The sequence below is a fragment of the Rosa rugosa genome, chromosome 5 (assembly GCF_958449725.1).
Source record: "Rosa rugosa chromosome 5, drRosRugo1.1, whole genome shotgun sequence".
Classification (NCBI taxonomy): Eukaryota; Viridiplantae; Streptophyta; class Magnoliopsida; order Rosales; family Rosaceae; genus Rosa; species Rosa rugosa.
Genome location: NC_084824.1, coordinates 42541385 through 42563736, shown reverse-complemented (window position 1 = coordinate 42563736; position 22352 = coordinate 42541385).

Below are 22352 nucleotides of genomic sequence, written 5' to 3'. Positions count from 1 at the left end.
CGGTCTGAAGAACGCCGGTGCAACTTACCAGGGGTTGATGAACGCCATGTTCGCTGAGCATCTGGGAAAAATCATCGAGGTCTACGTAGACGACATGCTAGTCAAGAGCGTAAGGGCCAGCGGACATGTGGCAAACCTCAAGGTCATAGTAACCATTCTCTTGGCCTACGGCATGCGCCTCAACCCAGAGAAGTGTTTCTTTGCGGTCACCGCAAGCAAATTCCTGGGCTACATCGTCAGTGAGCGAGGCATCGAGGCTAACCCAGACAAGGTCCAGGCCATCCTTGACCTTGCAGACCCTGAATATAAGGTACACATCCAGTGCCTCCAGGGCAAGTTAACCGCCCTTTCTCGATTCATCTCCAGACTCACCGACAAGTGTGCCCCATTCTTCAAGCTCCTCAAAACAACTCACAAGAAGGTCATCAACTGGAACCCAGAATGTCAGGCGGCGTTCCAAGGCCTGAAGGAATACTTGGCGGCAGCCCCTCTCCTTTCTGTCCCTGTGCAAGGGGAGACGCTATTCATATTCCTAGCGGTCTTAACATCGGCAATCAGCTGCGCCATTGTCAGGCGGGAGGCTCAGGACGAGCTCCCAGTGTTCTACGCCGGTAGGGGCATGAACAGGGCAGAGACACGGTATCCTCCCTTGGAGCAGCTCGCCCTCGCACTCATAGTTGCCGCCAGACGCCTCCGCCAATACTTTCAGGCTCACATGATCCACGTGTTAACCAATCAACCGCTGAGGCAGGTTATGCAGAACCCTGAACACTCAGGGCGCCTCAGCAAGTGGGCCATTGAGCTCAGCGAGTTTGACATAGAATACAAGCCAAGGACCGCCATGAAAGGTCAGGCGGTGGCGGACTTTATCGCCGAGCTCACCGAGCGTCAGCCAGAACCCGGCACCGGGGCGGAGCCTGGAACAGAAATGGTTATCGCGGAGGAGGCAGCTCCGCTACACTCAGACTGGAACCTGCATGTGGACGGCTCCGCAAGCGCCAAGGCCAGCGGCGCCGGAGTCATCTTAACAGGACCTGGGGGACTGAACGCGGAGTATGCGTTGAAATTCAACTTCAAAGCTTCAAACAATATGGCGGAGTACGAGGCCCTCATTGCCGGCTTGCTCCTCGCCATTGACTCAGGGGCTGACAGCGTCAACATATTCAGCGACTCTCAGTTAGTCGTTAACCAGGTCAACGACAGCTTCCAGGCCAAGGACCAGCAGTTATCGGCATATTTGGGGTACGTCAAAACGTTGCTCAAAAAGTTCAAATTTCACACCATCACACAAATCCCCAGGGAAAAGAACGCCAAGGCTGATTCACTTGCGAGATTGGCAACCGCCCAACCACATCAAAGTCCAGCGGACACAAGGGTGGAATGCCTTGACAAACCAAGTATCACAAAGACCCTGGCGGAGATCTTCAACATTGAGATCAACCCCAGCTGGATGGATGAGATCATTGCATACAAGCGCAACGGCACGGTGCCGGAGGACAAGGTTCAGGCGCGGCAGCTCAAGCGGAGAGCAACCCGCTACAATATCCAGAATGGTAAACTTTACCGCCAAGGATTCACTCATCCCAACCTCCGCTGCCTAACCCCAGAGGAGGGAAAGGCCGTCCTAGCGGAAATCCATGGCGGAGAATGCGGAAACCACTCAGGCGCCAGATCCTTGGCCAACCGCACAATGCGGCAGGGCTACTTTTGGCCCACACTTGGCGATGACGCCAGGCGGATTTCGCGATCTTGCCACAAATGCCAACAATTTGCAGATCTCCCACATGCACCGGCAGAGCCGCTGTCAATTATCGTCGGCCCATGGATTCACTCCACGTGGGGCCTCGATTTGATGGGAAAGTTCCAAACCGCCAAGGGTCAGTTCAAGTACATCATCGTCGCCATCGACTACAACAGCAAGTGGATAGAGGCGGAACCACTCACGGCAATAACTACCGCCAAGGTAATTCGCTTCCTCTGGAAGAACATCTATTGCCGCTATGGTGTCCCGCATACAATCATTACAGACAACGGCACACAGTTCAACAATAAGGAACTCATATTTTTCACCGCCAACCTTGGCACCAAGATGAATTTTGCGTCAGTCGCTCATCCCCAAACCAACGGCCAGGTCGAAGCGGCCAACAAGATAATCAAGAAGCTGCTCAAAAAGAAACTCGACGACGCCAAGGGTTTGTGGGCGGAGAAGTTACCAGAGGTTCTATGGGCCATCCGGACTACTTCAACTTCCGCCACCGGCGAGACACCCTTTTGTATGATGTTCGGAACAGAGGCTGTCCTGCCTGTTGAAGTAACTCAGCCCACCGCTAGGGTCGAAGGCTACTGCCCGGAGACCAACAGCGACGGCATCAACCTGGACAGAGACCTCCTAGAAGAAAAAAGATACAAAGCCCATTTGCACAACTTGCAAAACAAACAACGGGTATCGCGTTTCTACAACGCCAGAGTCAAGGCCCGGAACCTCCAACTGGGGGACTGGGTAATGAAGGAAGTGATTCCACCGCCAACAAAACTCCGCCTAACTTGGGAAGGTCCATACAAAATTGTGGAAGTCGTTAGCCCAGGCACCTTCTACTTAATGGACAAGGATGGCGTCACGACGACCCACCCTTGGAATACCGAACACCTTCGGTATTACTACAAATAGTCATACCGCTACCCAAGAGCATCTTGACTTAGCTAAATTCTTGCTCAATATTTAGCTAAGGGAAGCTACCCAACGGGTACTACCCCACTTTTGTACACGCTGATCAGTCAGCTATCAATGAAACGAGGAATTATTCAAACCATTGTTACCAAGTCTAGCACTGAGGGCAACTGGCAACGCCAGCAATCGTCAGCGGACCTCGTCCGCTACGTGGTGCACTTGGACCAATCTTAATTCCTTTAATGTTTCATTGACACAAAAAATATACAAGTCAAGGTACTAGCGGTACAAACACATCATAACAAACGTCGAAACTTCATTCCATTTCAAAATTTCTGTTACAAGCTATTGTACCTCAACGGCTACATATATATAAAAAAAAAAACAAAAAACAAAGTTCATGGGGGAATCTCTGGCGGTCCCAGCTGGCTTCAGGGGTGGCCCTCGGCACCTTCTGTTGCAGCAGGCGGCGGCACGATCGCTCGACTCGTTTGATCGGACCCTCGAGCTGTCGGGCTAGGGGTCTCTATTGTGCCATCCGCCCGGGTGTTCGCCCCCAGAAATCCGGCACGCGACACCTCCGACGGTGTGGGAGTGGGGGTCTGCTGGGACCCTTCCATCGGATGTGCACTGCTTTCCCCACTGCCTGAGCGGGCACCTCCCGCTGGGCCGGGCACGACCTCTTTGTCCGGCGGGGCACTCTTGGCCGGCGGCGCATCAGGCTTTGACGCTTTGGCGAAGTCGATGGCGCCCTTCCGCTTCAGCATTTCTATGTTTGCTAAAGCCCCGGCCTTCGCAGACTCGGTCATTGCCTTCGCATATTCCGCCGACCGCTTGAACGATTCCACAGCGGCGGCCGCGGCAGCATCCCCTTCAGCCGTCAGACGGGCAACCTGGCCTTCCAGCCGCTTCAGCTCCGTCGCCCTGGCGACCGACTCCCGCTGCACGATAATAAGTTTCTTATCCTTGGCAGCTATCCGCTCCTCCAGCAGGGAGTTCTTCTCCTCCAGTTTAATCACGCGGTTATTTCTCTCCAAGTCCCGCTCGATCGCCACGTTGAGCTTACCGCGGACGTCGGCGAAGTCACTTTCAGCCTTGACAAGCCGCCTCTCTGTCTCCGCCAGCTTCTCCCTCGACTCCCCCAGCTCCTTCTGGAGACTTTGAATCTCCTCCCTCAGCTCCCCTTCGACCAGAGGCTGCTTCTTCACCGCCTCAAACATGTCGTACAGCCCGGCTGATACCTGACCAAACGCCGAGCTGTAGGGCGATTGGTCAATCGCTGTCGGGCGTGAGATCCCCGCTAGGCCGCCAAACCCTAGCCTTTCGCACAGGTGGAAGAGGAATTCCCGCTCGCCACCTGTCATAAACTCCGCGTAGGCGGCAAATGAGTCCAGGTCGCTGGCGGTGGGCACCTCTCCCTCCACTACCGCAGCTTTCAGCGGAGCTTGGCGGGCCTTCTTCTGATGCCGAGCCCCAATCGTCTCCACATCTTCATCCTCTTCCTCGTTGGGGGAGTTTATCTGCCGGCGCTTCCTCTCAAGCACCCTGGTATTTCCGCCAGCAGCCCTCGTCACCCTCGGCGGCGGGTCCTCCCTTGGGCCGGTCACATTCCCTGCCGGCTGCACCGACTTTTCTTTCTGAGCACCACGCCGGTTGGCGGGTACCCTCTCCTTCGTCGCAGCCGCTGTGGCGGCCCCTTGGACAGCGGGTAGCCCATCATCGCCAAGGTGCGAGTGAAGCGGCATCTGCAACAAGACGGGAACCTCTGACTGGCTTAGCGCCAGTGTCTCGGGGTCCACCACGGTCTGCTGGGCCACCATCCCCTCGGCGTACATCGTCTCCAGGAAATTATCAATCTCCGCGCGGTCCATGGCTTTTTCGAAAGCGTCCCGGCTCGATTTGTTACCTGGCGGCGTTTCTAAAAAAAAAAAAAACTCAATCAGTCCGTTGGCTACTTTGCAAAAAAAAAAAAAAAAAAAAAAAAAAAAAAAAAAAAACTAGGGCAACCTGACGGCAATTTCTTACCAACGGCCCGAGTTAATTTTTGAGCAACTAGCAACTCCCAGCCAGTCAGAAGTCGGAAGTCCAGCAAGTTGCGGTTCCGCCAACAACCTCTAATCCGCGCCACGCGACACTCCTCCTCGCGCGTTAAGTTGTACCGCAATCCCGCTGCACAAGCACGAACCAATTAGTCAAAATACATACAATACGGGCACCCGCCAGATGCAGTCAGTGGAACTTCGTTACCGACCTCGAATAGGTTGGAACTCCGACTTAATCCTAAACGCCGGCCTTCCCTCGTTCCCCACAGCCTGGTACTCCCACCCTTCTGTGGCGACGCAGAAGCTTCCCCGCCAATAGGACATGGAATCCCTTAGATTCTCAATCAACTTGGGCGCTCCCTGGCGGCGGCTCAGATTCACTTGCCCTCTACAACCCTGGCGCCTCACGTAGGTTAGCTCGTAGAAGTGCAGCACCTCCGCCACAGTAGGCCCCTCGCACCCGGACAACCGCCACAGCGAGTTCATCGCCAACATCAACCGCCACATGTTGGGGCAAATCTGACCAAAAGCAAGGCCAAACTCGCACACCAGGATTTGAAGATTCGGCACCAGCGGGAGTGTCACTCCTTAGCGGAATATCGCCTCGTGTACAGCCGCCGCGCCCTCTGGGAGAATCGACGCCTTCTCATCTACTGTCGGTGGGCGCAGCTTCACCGATCCCGGCAGCCGAAAGGCCTTCTTCATTCGGGTAACGGCGGCGGCATTCATCCGCCCTCCTGCCTCATCAACAGCAGTGCCATCCGGGAAGAACCACGCTGACTCAACGTGCTCCCCCGCCGTTTCTTCTACCTCAGCGGAGCCGCTGGCGGCGCTATTGCTCGCCAAACGCTCGTCGCACCTAGCTTTTGCAGCAGCGGCCTCGCCCGCCCTAGAGCTCTCTGGACGTGGACCACGACCCATGGCTACTTCCCAGAATATGGTCTGTAGCGGCTCAACCTCTAGCGGTTCTGGCAGTGAGGTTCCTGCATGGGCAGACGGACGCAACGAGTCAATAAAAGCCCTATCCGCCGCGCTGAATGACACGTCAGACCCGGAATCCTCACTGCTCGAAATCTCTATGACGTTAGCCATCCCAAACCCTAAAACCCACACCAGTTAGCACAAGCACAGATCTAGCCTATTCTTACATCAGTCACAGCCAAGAACATCAAGGGCAATTTACCCAGAAAATGCCAAAACAAGAACAAGCACACTCCACCCAGATTCGACCATCTAGCACATCCCTAGACACCAACTCTCTGCCAACCACAATAAACCACCCCCCCCCCCCCCCCAAATCTCGCCTCACACCTCAGAACACGGAAAAGCACAGAAAAACTCCCAAAATCCACAACACCAAAACCCAGAAAATAGCAGATTCAATAAAACAGGGACAGAAATCAAGAAACCAACCTTAGTGACGAAAGCTCCGGAGAAGTGGTGAGCGAGAGCCTTCAGGGGGGAAAATTTTCGTTTTTCCGGAAACGATACCTCCAAACTCTGGCAGCCTCTCCCTTCGGTATCACACGAGCAAGGCAGGAAGACGACGACTACGTTTGAAGCTTTTGCCAAAGTGTCAAATCTCGCTGAGTTTCCCCCCCTTTTATGTCAACATCAGCGCGTTCTCAGCCGTCCGCTAAAAACGACATCACGCACCGGCCGTACACGTGTCGCGATCTTCCACTTACTCTCCGGATTAACCGAGGCGTCGCCTCGGTTACGGAATCCATGATTACCATCATTAATGGCGAGAAGACGGCTAGGCTTAGGAGACAGACCTCCGCACGCTAACCCTCTACGGGTTGGACACGTGTTAACCACCACCAGACGAAGCGTCTGGTGGAAATAACAACTTGCGATTCCGAAGTCTCCGCTGAGCGAAACGCCGCCAGCGGAACTTCTCCCTTGTCATTTTCCAAGTGACGAAGTCTCCGCTGAGCGAAACCCCGCCAGCGGAACTTCTCCCTTGTCATTTTCCAAGTGACGAATTCTCCGCTGAGCGAAACCCCGCCAGCGGAACTTCTCCCTTGTCATTTTCCATGTGACGAAGTCTCCGCTGAGCGAAACCCCGCCAGCGGAACTTCTCCCTTGCATTTTCCAAGTGACAAAGTCTCCGCTGAGCGAAACCCCGCCAGCGGAACTTCTCCCTTGTCATTTTCCATGTGACGAAGTCTCCGCTGAGCGAAACCCCGCCAGCGGAACTTCTCCCTTGCATTTTCCAAGTGACGAAGTCTCCGCTGAGCGAAACCCCGCCAGCGGAACTTCTCCCTTGTCATTTTCCATGTGACGAAGTCTCCGCTGAGCGAAACCCCGCCAGCGGAACTTCTCCCTTGTCATTTTCCAAGTGACGAAGTCTCCGCTGAGTGAAACCCCGCCAGCGGAACTTCTCCCTTGCATTTTCCAAGTGACGAAGTCTCCGCTGAGCGAAACCCCGCCAGCGGAACTTCTCCCTTGTCATTTTCCAAGCGACGAAGTCTCCGCTGAGCGAAACCCCGCCAGCGGAACTTCTCCCTTGGCATCTTGCAAGCGGGGCATCTTCCGCTACACACCTCTAGCGGAGCCCCTTATCATCTTGCAGGCCGCGTACTTTGTTCAGCGCAGTATCGCTCAATAAAATACCGCCAGGCACGTCTATTGGACGCTGCTTCCTGCTCCAATCAGCGGGGGGACTTCCGCCAACGGCGGATCCCGAGGCCACGCCTCACTCTGACAACGACCGCCACGCGGCGTTACCGTCAGACGGTCCCTACGGGACACGGGGACTTGTGTCAACAGTCTACGACGGCCCTGATCAGGCACGTTGACCCCCGTCACTTGGGTGCTAAAGATTGGGCTCGCTACCCAACACCCTCTGCTCCGCGTAGCTCCCCCTCAACAAACAATTTACAGACCATCCGGAGGTCTATCTTAGCCGGGGAGTGGGGGACTCCCTGGGGGGCCTAGCAGAGGCCTACCCGAAAGGGTATAAAGCGTTTGCTCAGTAAAATCCATGGTTGACAACGCACTGACGCTAATTATGCTCTTGCAAGCCTAGCGGAAGAAAACGCTTCAAACCGCCGAACAACTCCCCAACCAAGATTGCCCTCCTTGACTGGGGAATTGGGGGACTTGTACATACATGTACATTTGCAAGCATAATTAGCTATAATGGGCCACGCTCATTCGACCGCCAAAGGTACTAATTCCAACCAAAGGAATGACATGCAAACACACCGCCAGGCGGGCTACAACCTCGGCGGCGGATCACCCCCAGATCACCGCTAACGCGCCGCCACGCGCCGCGCCAAGATAGCATCAGAAGCTCCCAGAGCTGGGGACTGAAGCACATCAGTCCCACATCGAAAACAAAGAGAAGATCAACCTCTTCCTCACCTATAAAAGGTTCTCTCCTCTCTCCTCATTAAGGACGCATTTAATACTTACCTACTGTTACTTTGTCAACATAAATACATTGACTAACTTAGGCATCGGAGAGTTGAAGACCGCCCAACGCGGTCTCCCTCTGACGCCCTTTGTATTTTACTTGACAGGTAGCGGAGGCTTTGAGAACGTCACAAGTATCGATCCGCCCTCCGGATCAGCGTTAACAAAGGTTCAGCTACCGCCGAACTTTTAGACATTAACACTTAGGGTGAATCAAGCTCAATCTAAATTCTAAAGCCCAAGCTTCTATGTTCTGCAATAGGAGGAGATGGAAACTTCAGTGGCTTCTAACCTGTTGCCATGCCTGGTTCCTCCGTTCTTGTCAAGGTTGGGTAAGAAAGGTGAGTTGGGTTAGTGTTTGTAGTCTGTAGTTTTCTGAGAATGTGCTCAGCCAAGAGAGTGAAGTAAAAATGGGAGTGCTTGGGTGGAGGATGCTGTCAGTAAGGTGGTGAGTGGTGTAGGCAAGAGGTGTAGACATGTGACTTACCAAGACTAACGTGTTTCATTCCCAGATACACGCCTCAAGCAGCTCATGCACTCTTAAGTGAGCTACTGTTCTAATTAAACCCCCTCACTAAGTTTAATAACGTGGGCTGACCCAAGTCTCTTACAGGCCCAATTTACAAATACGCCAAATTAAAACCCAATGAGAACCTCTAATTCCGAGCTAAATCGGAAAATTGTTTTACCTAACCGGAACTCGCTCGAACCTAAATTTTCAGAAATGAAATTCGAAACCAAAGCCTGAGAAAATTCAAAGTAACTAAACAAAATTATCGGGGCTCACACATGAGATGAGGATGTAAGCACATTTTCTAACACCTTCTCTCGTGCAATCCAATACGCAGTCTTAACAGAGAAGAAACCTTTGCTTTCAGGTCTCCAAAAAAAAGTATCTTTCATGTTCCTTCTACTCAAAGGAATACAAAGTATTTTTTCAGCAATATCATAAGGGAAAGTACCTCTAATTTTCTCTGTGTCCCACACACGTGCTCTAGCATCAATAAGGTCTGCCACTACTTCCAAATTGGTGTTTGATGGCTTCTAAATTCGATACTGTAGGCAGCTTGGGATCCATTTATCACACCAAATATTGATGTTATTTCCATCTCCAACATGCCAATGAACTCCTGCTTTTAGCACTAGTCTGCCTTGTAAAATGCTTCTCCAAGAGAAGGATGGAGCGTCACCAAGTTCAGCTTCCCAAAAGGAGCAAGATGGAAAGTATCTGGCCTTGAATAATCTAGCAATAAGAGAGTCAGGATTGGAGAGAATCCTCCATCCTTGTTTTGCCAACATAGCTAAATTATATGCATAGATATTTTTGAAACCCATACCTCCCTCATTCTTTGTGAGACAAAGCCTTTCCCAGCTTCTCCAGTGAATCTTCTTTTTTCCTTCAGTTTCACTCCAAATAAAAGAAGCACAAAGTTGGTAATAACATCATCACAGAGACCCTTCGGTAATAAGTAACAGTTCATGGCATAAAGAGGCATCGTCTGAGCAACTGCTTTAATCAAAATTTCTTTTCCTGCTGAACTCAGAATTTTTGATCTCCAGATGATAAGTTTTTCACTTTTTTGGTAAACTTTTCTTTGATGTAAGCAAACTTTGCTGTTTTTGATCTTCCAACTCGGAGGGGCAACCCTAAGTATCTATCATGCTCTTTGACACATTTCACTTCAAGAAGAGATGCCAATTTTAGTTGCTCTTGATGCCTGACATTATTGCTGAAAACGACACTACTTTTTTGAAAATTCACCTTTTGCCCTGATGCTCTCTCATAGGTATCTAGTACTCGTCTAAACTGAATGCACTCATGTTCAGTTGCTGTACCAAACATAAAACTATAGTCTGCAAAAAACAGATGATGAAGCGTACGAGCGTGGGGACACATCCAAAATGGTTAGTATAACACAATTATAAAATATAGGCAAAAAAATCACTAATAATTATTGAGTTATGACCCGTGCGACATTTAACTAACTCACGTTTACCATTATTTTACACTTAACTCACTACTGTTAAATCTCCCGTTAGAAGCTGTTAAAGTTTAGGGTATATTTGTCTAGACACTAAAATATACATTTCTAACTTGAAAAACAATTTTTTTCTAAATACAAAAATCAGCAATCCCATTGCCATCATATATCAGCAAATTCCAAGAACTACACCTGCATAATCAATCAAGCCAGCATATCCAACATCTGGGTATTTCCCAAGTTCATCAAAACTAAAGTCCACCTCAAATTAAACCCAATTCTTTCTCCAAAACTCAAAATTACCCGAAAACCCACCACCGCCGCCATTCCATCCATACACAGACCGACTGTTGTCATTTCTGCCACCTCCCTAACTAGATCCACCATATCCACCTCCATACCTTCTTTAGCAGAATTCGTATCATCAAACCACACAATAACTTGACCTTGATACTGCTGAACAAAATATTGATTCTACAAAGCTGCTTTCGAGTGCCAAATGTGAAGATAACCACTTGGTTCCCGCGCAAACCTCAACTTCACCTTTCTAACCTCAGCCTCCGGAAGATCCACCTCGAATGTTCCCCTGTTGGTTCCTGCTTTAGCCATCTCTCTTATTTTTGCGCCCTTCAACTACTGACTGGTTGGGTTCTCTTTCGATTTCGCTGAGCCTTTCTCACCATGCATTGCTGCCGCACAAATTCGAAATACGACCAAAATAACAAAGAAGAGCAGAAACACCGCGCAGTTTTCGCCTACAAATCGAAGTAAATCGCAAATTGAAAACCTTGAAGACAGAAACTAAACGAAAGCAAAAGGAATACGTGACAATTAGGGTTTAGGGTTTACCCGTCAGAGAAGTGAGGAACAGGAGGAGAATCGGGAGTGAGAGAGGAGTCGGCCGATACCTCAGATTGATTTGGATTTGGGTAATTTGAATCCAAATCACCTTATCCAAAAAAGACCTTGGGGTTTTGGGCAAATCCGAGGAGGTTTTTGGATGGTGAGCTTGGTGGTGGTGGTGGTGGATTTTGGGTGTAAAGAAAAGAAAAGAAAGAGAGAATGAAGAAAATTAAAAAAAAAAAAAGAGAAAGGAAATTAAACAGAGGTTTAGTGGACATTTTACCATCCACCTCGCTTACATGGTGCTGACGTGGCGACATCTAATTGTGTGTCACGTCAGCTAGTTAACATAGTATTTGGACTGAGTGGACCTATTTAGAGGAAATTGAGAGGTCAGGGAGTTTTTGGATGACATTGAAAAATGTCAGGGGCTGAAACGATGAGAGAGGCAAAGTACATGGACTAAACAAAATTTAATCCTAAATAAATAAAGAAAAGCCTGGAGTTTGGTGTGATGGGCTTCACCAAATTATTGAATGTCCATTATACCCTTTTGCTTAAAAAATAAATACTCATAATAAAATCAATTAAGATAGTTATTGTAGTAAAATAAAATAAAACATAGAAACATAAATATGAGAAAAGGGGAGAATAGAAGAAGTATGTAATAAAGAAACTTCCACGTTCACTAACATAACAGGTGCATCACATAAGTTTGAGACTAATTTTTAGCATAAATCATTATTAGTTCAAAGAACTTGCAATCCAATTTCAACTTTCATATTATTTAATTTGTAATTTTTTTTCTTATACCTAAAGCCGCGTCTGCTAGGGTTTGTTTTCCTGGCAAATTCAGTTCATCAAGAATGAATCTGATCAGTTGAAACTGCAAGAGTATCTACAATGATACCACGAGGAGGGCGCTAAACGGTTTGGTGGTGCAGAAGAGGCAGGCCTTCATTTTCTTCTGCGAGACGAAGATCCGGTTGGAGGAGGGTTTCGCTCGACTGCACCGTGACTTGGGTTTTCCAAAATCGGAGTGGGTCATGAGCTCAAGATCGATGGGACAATCAGCCAGGCTAGGTCTGTTTTGGACGGACGACGTCAAGGTCCAGTTTCGGTCAAAGTTTGAGAGACATGCCGACATATTGATGTCGAGGTGGAGGATGGCTGCGGTGGTCCTCGGTGGAGGCTAATATGCTTCTATGGCCATGCTGCAGCGGAAAGGATTCAATCCTGGAATTTGTTGAAGGCTTTGGGTGATGCAGGCTCGCTGCCGTGGGTTGTGATAGGCGACTTCAATGAGATTTTGAATTCTTCAGAGAAGCTTGGAGGGCGACAACGTCTTGAAAGCCAAATGCTGGGCTTTCGAGATGCTTTGGCTTATACTGATTTGATTGACTTGGGTTATTTGGGGTGCCTTTCACTTGGAGCGATCCAGTGGCTAAAGTTCATCTAGATAGGGCAGTAGCAACACAAACATGGATTGATCTGTTTCAGCATTCTAGAGTACAACACTTACCTCCCAGTACTTCGGATCACACTATAGGTGAGCTCAAAAAATATTGCACCGTGTAAACGTGTCAACATATTCCACTTTAAGAGTTTCTGGCTTCAGAATGATAAGTGTGATGCCGTGGTGAAGGAAAATTGGAGAAGCATGTGCATGGGCAGCCTATGTTTTGTGTGACAAAAAAAAATAATTCCAAAACATGAGCATTGGGCTGGATAAATAGCAGAAAGATGTTTTTGGAGGTAGGAAGCAAGAGATGGACGCTGTTATGGGTGTGTTGGAGGTGATTATGGGTTTGCCTAGTACTCAGTCTCTGCAAGAGGAAAAAGAATGGTTGGTGTGCCGGTTGGAAACTCTACTGACGTAGGAAGAGTCGTATTGAAAGAAAAGAGCCAAAGTGACTTGGCTTAAGGAGGGTGACAGAAACACGGGCTTTTTTCACCGTAGAGCAACTAAAAGGAAGCGGAAGAACGCTTTGCTGGGTTTATATGATAAAGACGGCTACTGGTTGGAGGATGACCTTGGGGTGGAGAAGGTTGTGACTGATTACTTCGAGGAGATGTATACTGCCTGTGTGACGACTGATATGAATCTGATGTTAATGCGGCCTTATTTTGTGGAAGAGGTAAATGTGACATTGTTTCAGATGTATCCGACAAAATCTCTTGAACCGGACAGAATGCCTCTATTATTTTTTCAGCAAGGGAAAAACTCATAAACAGTACCTGAACTACGGGCCACTAATAACTTTCGTACCTTAACTTCAAAAAATATCATTTTGGTACCTGGACTTTTCGCCCCGACCCAAGATTCATAACTGGGATCCACTTCGCCGTTAACGGTGTTAACTTTGCAAGGGTAAATCTGACCTTTCACTGTTCATCTTCTTCAAAGCTCTCTCCATCACCTCTCTCTCTCTCTCTCATTAAACAAAGTACGTCTCTCTCTCTCAGTCTCTCTCAGCTCCCCCATTACACTCCTTGATCTGTCCTTGATTGGACTCACGGGAAGCCCCACTGCAACCTCCGCCGCAGCCCAACATGATAATGGGTATCAATTCCTACCCCTCCCTCATGCCCAACCCCACCATCAAACCCCAACAACAACACCACCACCACCGCCACCGCCACCGCCAACAACAACAACTTGACTGCGATGTTGGGCAGCGGGCCGAATTCGTGTCGGTTCCAGTTCAACAAGGTGGCCTAGTAGCAGCAGCCCACATCGAAGCCGCAGTCGCTAGATTCCATGAGCCCAAGCCCGTTCGACGAATCGTTGAGGCCTTGCGGCGGCAACGGAGGGTTCAGCATCGACTGTTCAACGGCCTCCGCGAGGAAGAAGAAGCGAGGGAGGCCCAGAAAGTACTCCCCTGATTGCAATGTTGCCTTGGGATTGATTGGAAAAACGAGACCAAGTCACAAAACTTCCAAACTGAGAAAATAAGAAACACAAAACATGACGAACAAGAGACTCTATGAACAAGATCCAAATGTGGCCCAAATCGATCAACAACAACAAAAAGGAATCATTAACATTCAAGAGCTGAAGTCTTAAGACACAAAATTAAAGTCTTTCATGACATGAAACTAATAACCAAATCAATATTGGAACTCAAACACAACCCCAAAATGATAGTATAATCTGAACCCATAAAGCAATTGTTAATTCTGAGTAGTAAATTCAACAAAAGAAACAGACCCAGTTCAAAATTGATTGAGAAATTGACAAATTTGTTGTAATCATTCCCAGAAACGAATCAGACCCAATTCAAGAAACAGACCCTTTCTTCTTCTCGTGTGACCTTGACCCCCCAATGAAAGAGCTTCTTCTTCTTCCTGACGACCAAAAGGGCAATAAAGCCCACCACTATCTCCTCTGCAAGTTTAGAGAAAAGAGAAGAAGATATCATTGTGATCCCATCCAGATTAGATAAACCCAACAACATGCATGTGGGTTAACTTTCTTCAACTCTCTTCCAGATGCAATATTATGAAGGAGTGCAAAAGCCCAATTGATTTGGAGAAAGCGTTAATGATTGATGGAGAGCAAAGTTGGAACCAGCCAGAGAAGTTTAGATTTCAAAGTTGGAACACCGAATGGACGATTCTACCCTTCAAAAGATGACGGCCCCAACATCGTTAGTGACTCCAGGTATGAATCTTGGATCGGGGCGAAAAGTCCAGGTACTAAAATGATATTTTTTGAAGTTGAGGTACGAAAGTTATTAGTGGCCCGTAGTTCAGGTACTGTTTGTGAGTTTTTCCCTTTCAGCAATACTAAGACTCTATTGGATCTGACATACTAAGACTCTGTTGGTGCACAGTTTCCTTCATTAAGGTCAATTACTTAAACAGATTAACTTTACACATATCTGTCTCATTCCTAATGTTGATAACCATGAATATATGTCTGATTTACGACCTATAGCTCTCTGTAATGTATTTTACAAGATTTGTTCTAAGGTTATTGCAAACATATTAAAGATGATATTACAGAGATTATTTCACCTTACTAGAGTGCGTTCATCCCTGGGCGTCTTATTATGAGAACACATTGGCTGCAAATGAAGTTGCCCATTTTATTCATAACAAAAGGGCAGGGGATAAGTGTATGACATTGAAGCTCGACCTCAGTAAAGCTTATTATCAAAAGGAAGGGGTTTTCCTAAGAAAGGTGATGGAACGAATGGGTTCTAAGACAGGTTGGATAGACATGATTATGCAGTGTATCTCTTCGGCCCGTTACGCATTCTTGGTTAGAGGTAAACCAAGAGGGTATGTGGTACCTACTAAGGGCCTCAGACAGGTTGATCCTTTATCACCGTATCTATTCTTATTGGTTGCGGAGGGTCTCTGTGCTTTGCTTTGTCAGAGTGCTTCTACAGGTCATTTACCAGGTATATCTATTTGTGAGAATGCTCATGCGTTAAATCATCTGTTATTTGCTTATGACAATTTACTTTATGTTGATGCCTTTATAGAGGCCTGTAATGAGATTCAACAGATCCTTGGTACCTATGGGAAGGTATCAGGTCAGTTAGTAAATTTTACAAAAAGCTCTGTTGCATTTAGTAAGAACGTAGGGGTGACTGAGCATGAGGAGTTGACTGATTTATTAGGGGTTAATGTGGTGGTCTGCCATGTGAAGTATCTTGAGCTTCCCACTTATGTTGGCAGGGAGAAAATGACGACGTTTCAATACCTAATGGAACGTTTGGAGAAACGGGTGCAGAATTGGGAAGGACATTTATTGAGTGGAGCTGGTATGGATATTCTAATTAGGGTGGTGGCTCAATCCCTCCCAACTTATGCCATGAGTTGTTTTCTTCTTACTCAGAGCTTCTGTGACCTTCAAAAGATTTGTGCTTGATTCTGGTGGGGGAGTAATATAGATGACAAGAAGATTTATTGCCACTACTACATAAATGACTTCACACGACGGTTCAAAACTGTCGTCCCATGTTGAAAATTTACATGGTCTATCGAGGTGTCGTCTGATAAAAATTCATCAGACGACGGTTTTTCACCGTCGTATATCGATCATAGGGTCGACGGTGTACAGTTGACTTCGTAATCTGATGGGATCGGCTGTCGACAACCTGTGGACAGCAATTTGTTGTTGTGTGACTTTTATTAACACCACAATTTTTATGATCCCAGCCTTGTCTCTTTGTTGTTCAGAAGTAGGTTTTTATTTCAAGACGTCGTGCAAATTCTATACACACGACAGTTCTTCTAGCATAGATGTGGTGTGATGACTTAAAAATTCAGTGCATGTGTGCTTTCACACAACATATATAACTCTAACCGTTATACTGTAACATTTGAGACAATGGTTTTTCCCAATCAATGATATCAGTACAAACAGTGTGAATTGTAGAAATTTTGTTTGATTCTAGCCTATAAACCTCATCAGACGACATATTTTCCATTTTTCCTACTATTGTTTGATTTGGTAATGGCAAAATTCAGATTCAATTGGAACAAAAAATTGACCAAATGAACAGTAATTTTCTCATAATATATAAGGGCTAAATACTAATTACAACCTTGTAGTTTGGGTCTAAAATCAATTCAGTCCTTAAACTTTTAATTTCATCAAAAACACCCCTACACTTTCAATTTTGATCTAATAGGTCCAATCTGTTAGTTTTCCGTTAATTGAGTTCGTTAACTTGCTGACGTGGTTCATATGAGACCTATGTTTTATGATTTGGTATTGAGGTGATATGCATAGTCAGTTTAGGAGTGGGTTCCATTATTAGAAATCTATCAAATAAAATTTTTTAAACAAATAACCCAACTATAACTGGAACCCACAACAAAAGATTAACGAATAGGACCTATTATATTAAAATTGAAAGTACAGGGGTGTTTTTGATGAAATTAGAAGTTCAGGGACTGAATTGATTTTGGACCTAAACCACAAGGTAGTAACCAGTATTTAGCCCAATATATAAATAGCTGTTATAATCCCATAAATGGATCCGATAATGCTAATTGTATCCACAAAATGGAAATGATCACATCTATGGATCTCTCATAGCAAAAAAAACCCACAAATGTGGCTAAAATAGTCTCATTCGTACATAATCACATCTATAGAAGAAATGCAATTCCGGTTAACCCAAAAAAGACCAACATTTAGCCTAATACACTTTAGACGTTGCATATACCCAAAAAAGACCAACAATGATTCATCCCAGCACACTTCACAACTTTAGCAGGTTCTTCACCTCATAATTTGCGAGCTTATTATGCAGTTCATCAACTTTTGCGTTTGTTGCGAACTAAAGAGAGGTGGTGGATGAGTGCCCCATAGCGATCCTCATTGATGATTTAATATGTACCAGGCAAGTCTCCATGGTGCAGATGCCCCCTGAAAATAAAAAGATGGAAACTTCACATAACCCATCTCCTTAGAATCAAGTATGCTGCTAAGGCTATATGAGATATTACGGTAAACATACTAACCTCAGGAACTATCCTATTGAGGAATGTCTCTGTATCGGTACGAACATAAGAGTCAGAGTTCTCATTGATAGTAAGAGGAGCACTTATGTGCGATGCTCAAAGAATAATCCAAATAAAAAACCTCATGACCAATTTACCTGTGGGTCTTCGATAGGCTCATCCACCTGCGGATCAGAGACCATGACGAAAGAAGGATATACAAACAGAAATTGATCGACTGCAAAGCCTTAATACCCACTTACCTAGAAACCTTCTTAGTTACCTTCTTGGCCCCAATTTTAACATTTTTTTCCTTCAATCCTAAATCCACAACTCTAATTTTCGAATCCAATACTGAAACCACAAAATTCAAATCCCAGTTACCCATAACTGAATTTCGAATCCAATACCGAAAAGAAGTCTAAACCTGAATCGCGATCAAAATCCTAAAGCCTGTTGAAAATCAACGCAAATCCCTAACCCTAATTAATCCGACTTCGATCTCGAAGCCTTGGCAATGCGAGGTCTTCTTTCTTTGATTCAACTTTGCATAAAAGCAACTACCATCACCGAAATATCTGAAGAACCCTAAAGGCTATCCATTAGGTTTTCTTCCCTTCGTTATTTCCCAGATCGAATAACTTAGCTAGAGGCAGAGATGTTTTGGTCAGGGTTTGCCACTTTGCCGAAGGGAGAGAGTGCTTTGGTTGGGGTTTGTCGAAGAAGAGATAAGGTTGGGGTCTGTCGAGAAAGGGTTTGTTAAGGAGAGAGAGAGGTCGGGTTTGTAAGCAAGAGAGAGAGCTTTGTCAAAGAAGAGAGAGTGTCGGGGTTGTTCAATGTCTTGGCCTGGTAGTTGTGGAGTAAATGCCTCTCTCTTCTAGGGTTTTTTTTTTTTTTCCTTAAGTGTACTTTGGTCTAGATGGGCTTATTGGGACACATGGATAAGCCATTAGTTGATGCATATGTACAAATCATCAGACAATGGTTTTCCACATAAGTGTTGTTTGAATGCCACTTTTAAATTATCAGTTTGCCTCTTGTTGTTGTCTGGGTGGAGGTAAATGGATTTGGGGGGAATTTTGGTGGACATATCCTCTCTTGCAAACCTATGGATTCATACCACAGTTTTAAACTAACCGTCATATCACCACTGCATGCTGGTAAAATATAAGTGGTGCCAAATGATGGGAGACTTGCTGCCCTATAACCATTTTAACCTCACACAACACTTCCATTTGTAAACGTCTTCTGAAACAATTCATATGTCCAGCATGAAAAACACCCATTTGTTGAATTCATATTAGAAGACGGACATTTTTAAAATGTCATCCCAAAAATGAAAAGTCATTCAGACCACAGAAAAGAGTGTGGCATCGTATTAGAGATGTCGTGTGTTTCATTTTTTGTAGTAGTGTTGGAAGGCTTAATTGAGAGACACTTTGCAAACCTAAGGAGGAAGGGGGCATGGGATTTAGGGACTTAAGGTCTTTATTTAGCTATGCTGGCTAAGCAAGGTTGGAGGATCTTACAAACACTAGATTCTTTGATTGCTAAGATTTATAAAGCCAAGTATTTACCTTCATCATCCTTATGGAATGCTGAACCTCACCCTTCTCCTTCTTATTCCTGGCAAAGTATATTTGAGGCCATAAGTGTGCTACGGGAGGGTGTTTGTTGGTAGGATAGAATTGGCTCGGAGGTTTCCATTTGGTCAGACCCTTGGCTACCTAGGGCACCTTCTTTCCTTCCTTTAGCTGCACCAATTGATCCGCCTGTGAAGCTAGTGAGTGAATTAATAGTGGGGAAACAGTGGAAAAGGGATTTGGTTATCAGCTCTTTCAGCTTGAGGACAGTTCTGTCACTGATGCATTGGAGCCTTTCTCTGGTTATTTTGAGACAGATTCTATGTTACTTGTTCAAGCAACAAAGCAGAGTGTCATTCTCCATACTTCCCAGTTGGGACGTATGTATGATGATATTACCTATGATCTTCAACATATTCCAGATTCTTACTTTACTTATGTTTACCGTCAAGCCAATTATGTGGCTCACACTTTAGCTAGTTATGCACTTTCTTTTTCTCAGGACGCAGCTTGGGGGTCTGTTCCCCCTATTTTATTTGGGATGTAATGGATAAGGAGTTTTCTCCTTATTAATAAAGATTTGTCAGCTTGTTTAAAAAAAAATATGGCAATCCAAAAGTCATCTTAATGACCATGTATGGTAAATTATCTGAAAGACAGTGGAGGCGACAAAAACAATTGCTTCATAATGGTGGAGATTCTTGAGAGATTTTGACCCTTAAACACATGTCTCAAGATATCATCATAATTATTCAATATGTTATGCTTGAAACCTTTAACTACAGAAGAATCATATAAAACTTATGGTAAGGACAGTGATGGAGGTGTCTCAGGAGATTCTGCAAGATTTGGGCCTGTTGGTACGCACCGTAAGATATTCAATGGTGGAGACTTTGAATGATTTGTATCCTTAGGCACAAGCTTCAAGATATCATTATAATTGGATAAATTATTCGATGTCTATAGAATAATCATATGAAACTTTTGATAGAGGCAGTGCAGGTGGTGTCCTAAGAGATTCTGTAGGATTTGGGCATGTTGGTACGCGCCATAAGACATTCAATGGTGGTGACTCTAAAGGATTCAAATGTTTTGACACAAGCCTCTAGATATCATCATAATTGGATATACTATTTGATGTCTTACGCTTGAAACGTTTGACTGTAGAGTAATCATAAGAATCTTCTGATAGAGGTAGTGTAGGATGTGTCTCAGTAGAATTCGTAAGATTCGGACCGATTGGTACGCGCCTTAAGACAACATTCAATGGACCAGACTCTAAAGGATTTAGATCATTTAGAGATGGTTTATCAGAAGAAACACGATCACCAATAACGTTGGAAGATAGCAGGAGAATACTAAATAGCACAGAGCAATAAGTTTTAGAAAACTTCATTGTGTTGTTTTGATGGTGATTGCATATTCTGAGCACAACCCGAACACATCTTCTTATAGGAGTTTTCATACATAGAATGTGACTTCTGGCCAATCTATAAAACTCATTTTCATTAATAGATAGTTATTCATGGTATTCTACTTTTTTTTTATAGTATTGATCATTGAAATTGAAATCCTTAAATATGGATTTAGCAATTTAGTTTCAGAAATATAATTCATTTTCATTATAAATGGATATGTAATGATTCCTGAATTTACAAAATTTAGTTTTCAAAGTACTTTTAATTTCTGTTATATATGGATATGTAAAGATGTCTGAATTTACGACTTAGTTGTAGAAATACTTTTACATACTTTTTTTTTGGATTAATTTCAGTTTAGTACCCTGTGGTTTGGGGGTAACATCATGTCAGTCCCTGCTCTTTCAATTTAATCAGCAATACCCCTGTGCTTTCAATTTCAATCAGCCATGCCCAAATTTTACTGTTCCGTCCAAATTTTACTTTGTCAATCCAGTTAAAGTTAACGTTCAAATTGGATGGAACAGTAAAATTTGGGCACGGCTGATTGAAATTGAAAGCACAGGGGTATTGCTGATCAAATTGAAAGAGCAGGGACTGACATGATGTTACCCCCAAACCACAGGGTACTAAACTGAAATTTATCATTTTTTTATTTTTTATTAGAAGAGAAACTTCATTCATAATGAAAGATTACAATGAGTATGGGTTGCAAAAGTCATTCTATCAACAATCAATATGAATGTGATAGAACCAAACTTTGCCCACACTAAACTTCAAACTAAAAGTCCATACTGACACATTGTTAAAACCCATAAGGCCTTGACTCAAAACAAACCGCAAGGGCTGACTAACAATGCTTATTTAATAAGACAATGGGAATTTTATTATCCTTTCATCTTGCAAGTCGCCAACTACAGACTTGAACTTAATGAAAAAACTTGCACAACACCTTTATGGCAGAGTCAACTAAACATAATTTCAGTTTATAACCTATGCGCAAGAACAGTGTATTCTTGACTTCTCTTTGAATGGCCTAGCCTACACTCTTTGTGACTTCGACCCGACCAAATTGGATTGCTGGACACTTAGATTTGGGACTAGAGTAAACCTAGAATTGCCACCACCCTATAGTCGACACCATGCCAACACCTTCGCCTCTTCACCGTCATCTCCTTGGTTGTCACCTTCTCTCACTTGTACCATCTCAAATACACCAAAAATGGGTTCGGAAATATCAAATGCATACCCTCTTTCACATGCGTGCAGATCAGATCGATCCCATCGTCTGCACCCCTTTGGATTCTAATCCTAATCAATCATTGATGACACCAAGACAACTTTGAGATGTTTACAAGAAGAAGATAGCCTCACCCACCAACCATTAACCCACCACTACTCCTTTTCGCCATCACCTCCAACCCAAAAGCAGATGGGAACAACCCTTCAGAAGGTCAAAACGATGATTGCCTCTGCCTCAGCTCGTTGTGCACCAGACCCATGCAACTGCCAACACTTATCAAAATTAAACAACTTAAAAAACTATAACCCAGAAATACTCCTTCCAGACTGTCGCCATCATCCTTCCGCCCTCTCTTCGTGCCATGGAGACGCACGTACCACCCCTTCCAAATAAACCCTTCCCCAGATCAAACAGGGAGAGTATGCCAGCCAACAATCCCAACCACTCGCCTAATACCAATCCAGTGTAGTAGGAAGAGCACGCCAGCTATTAATCCTAGCCCAACCTCGTCCCTGCCAATCAACCAACTTCTTACCGTTGCCTCTGTCATGCCTCCACTATTGTCTAATCGCCTTACGCCAACTCGAGCCACCAATCTTGAGATCACTCGACTCCAGCATCACCACTGCCAGTCCACTGGCACCAAACGAACAGAGGATGCACATGTTGAGATTTGGATTCCATG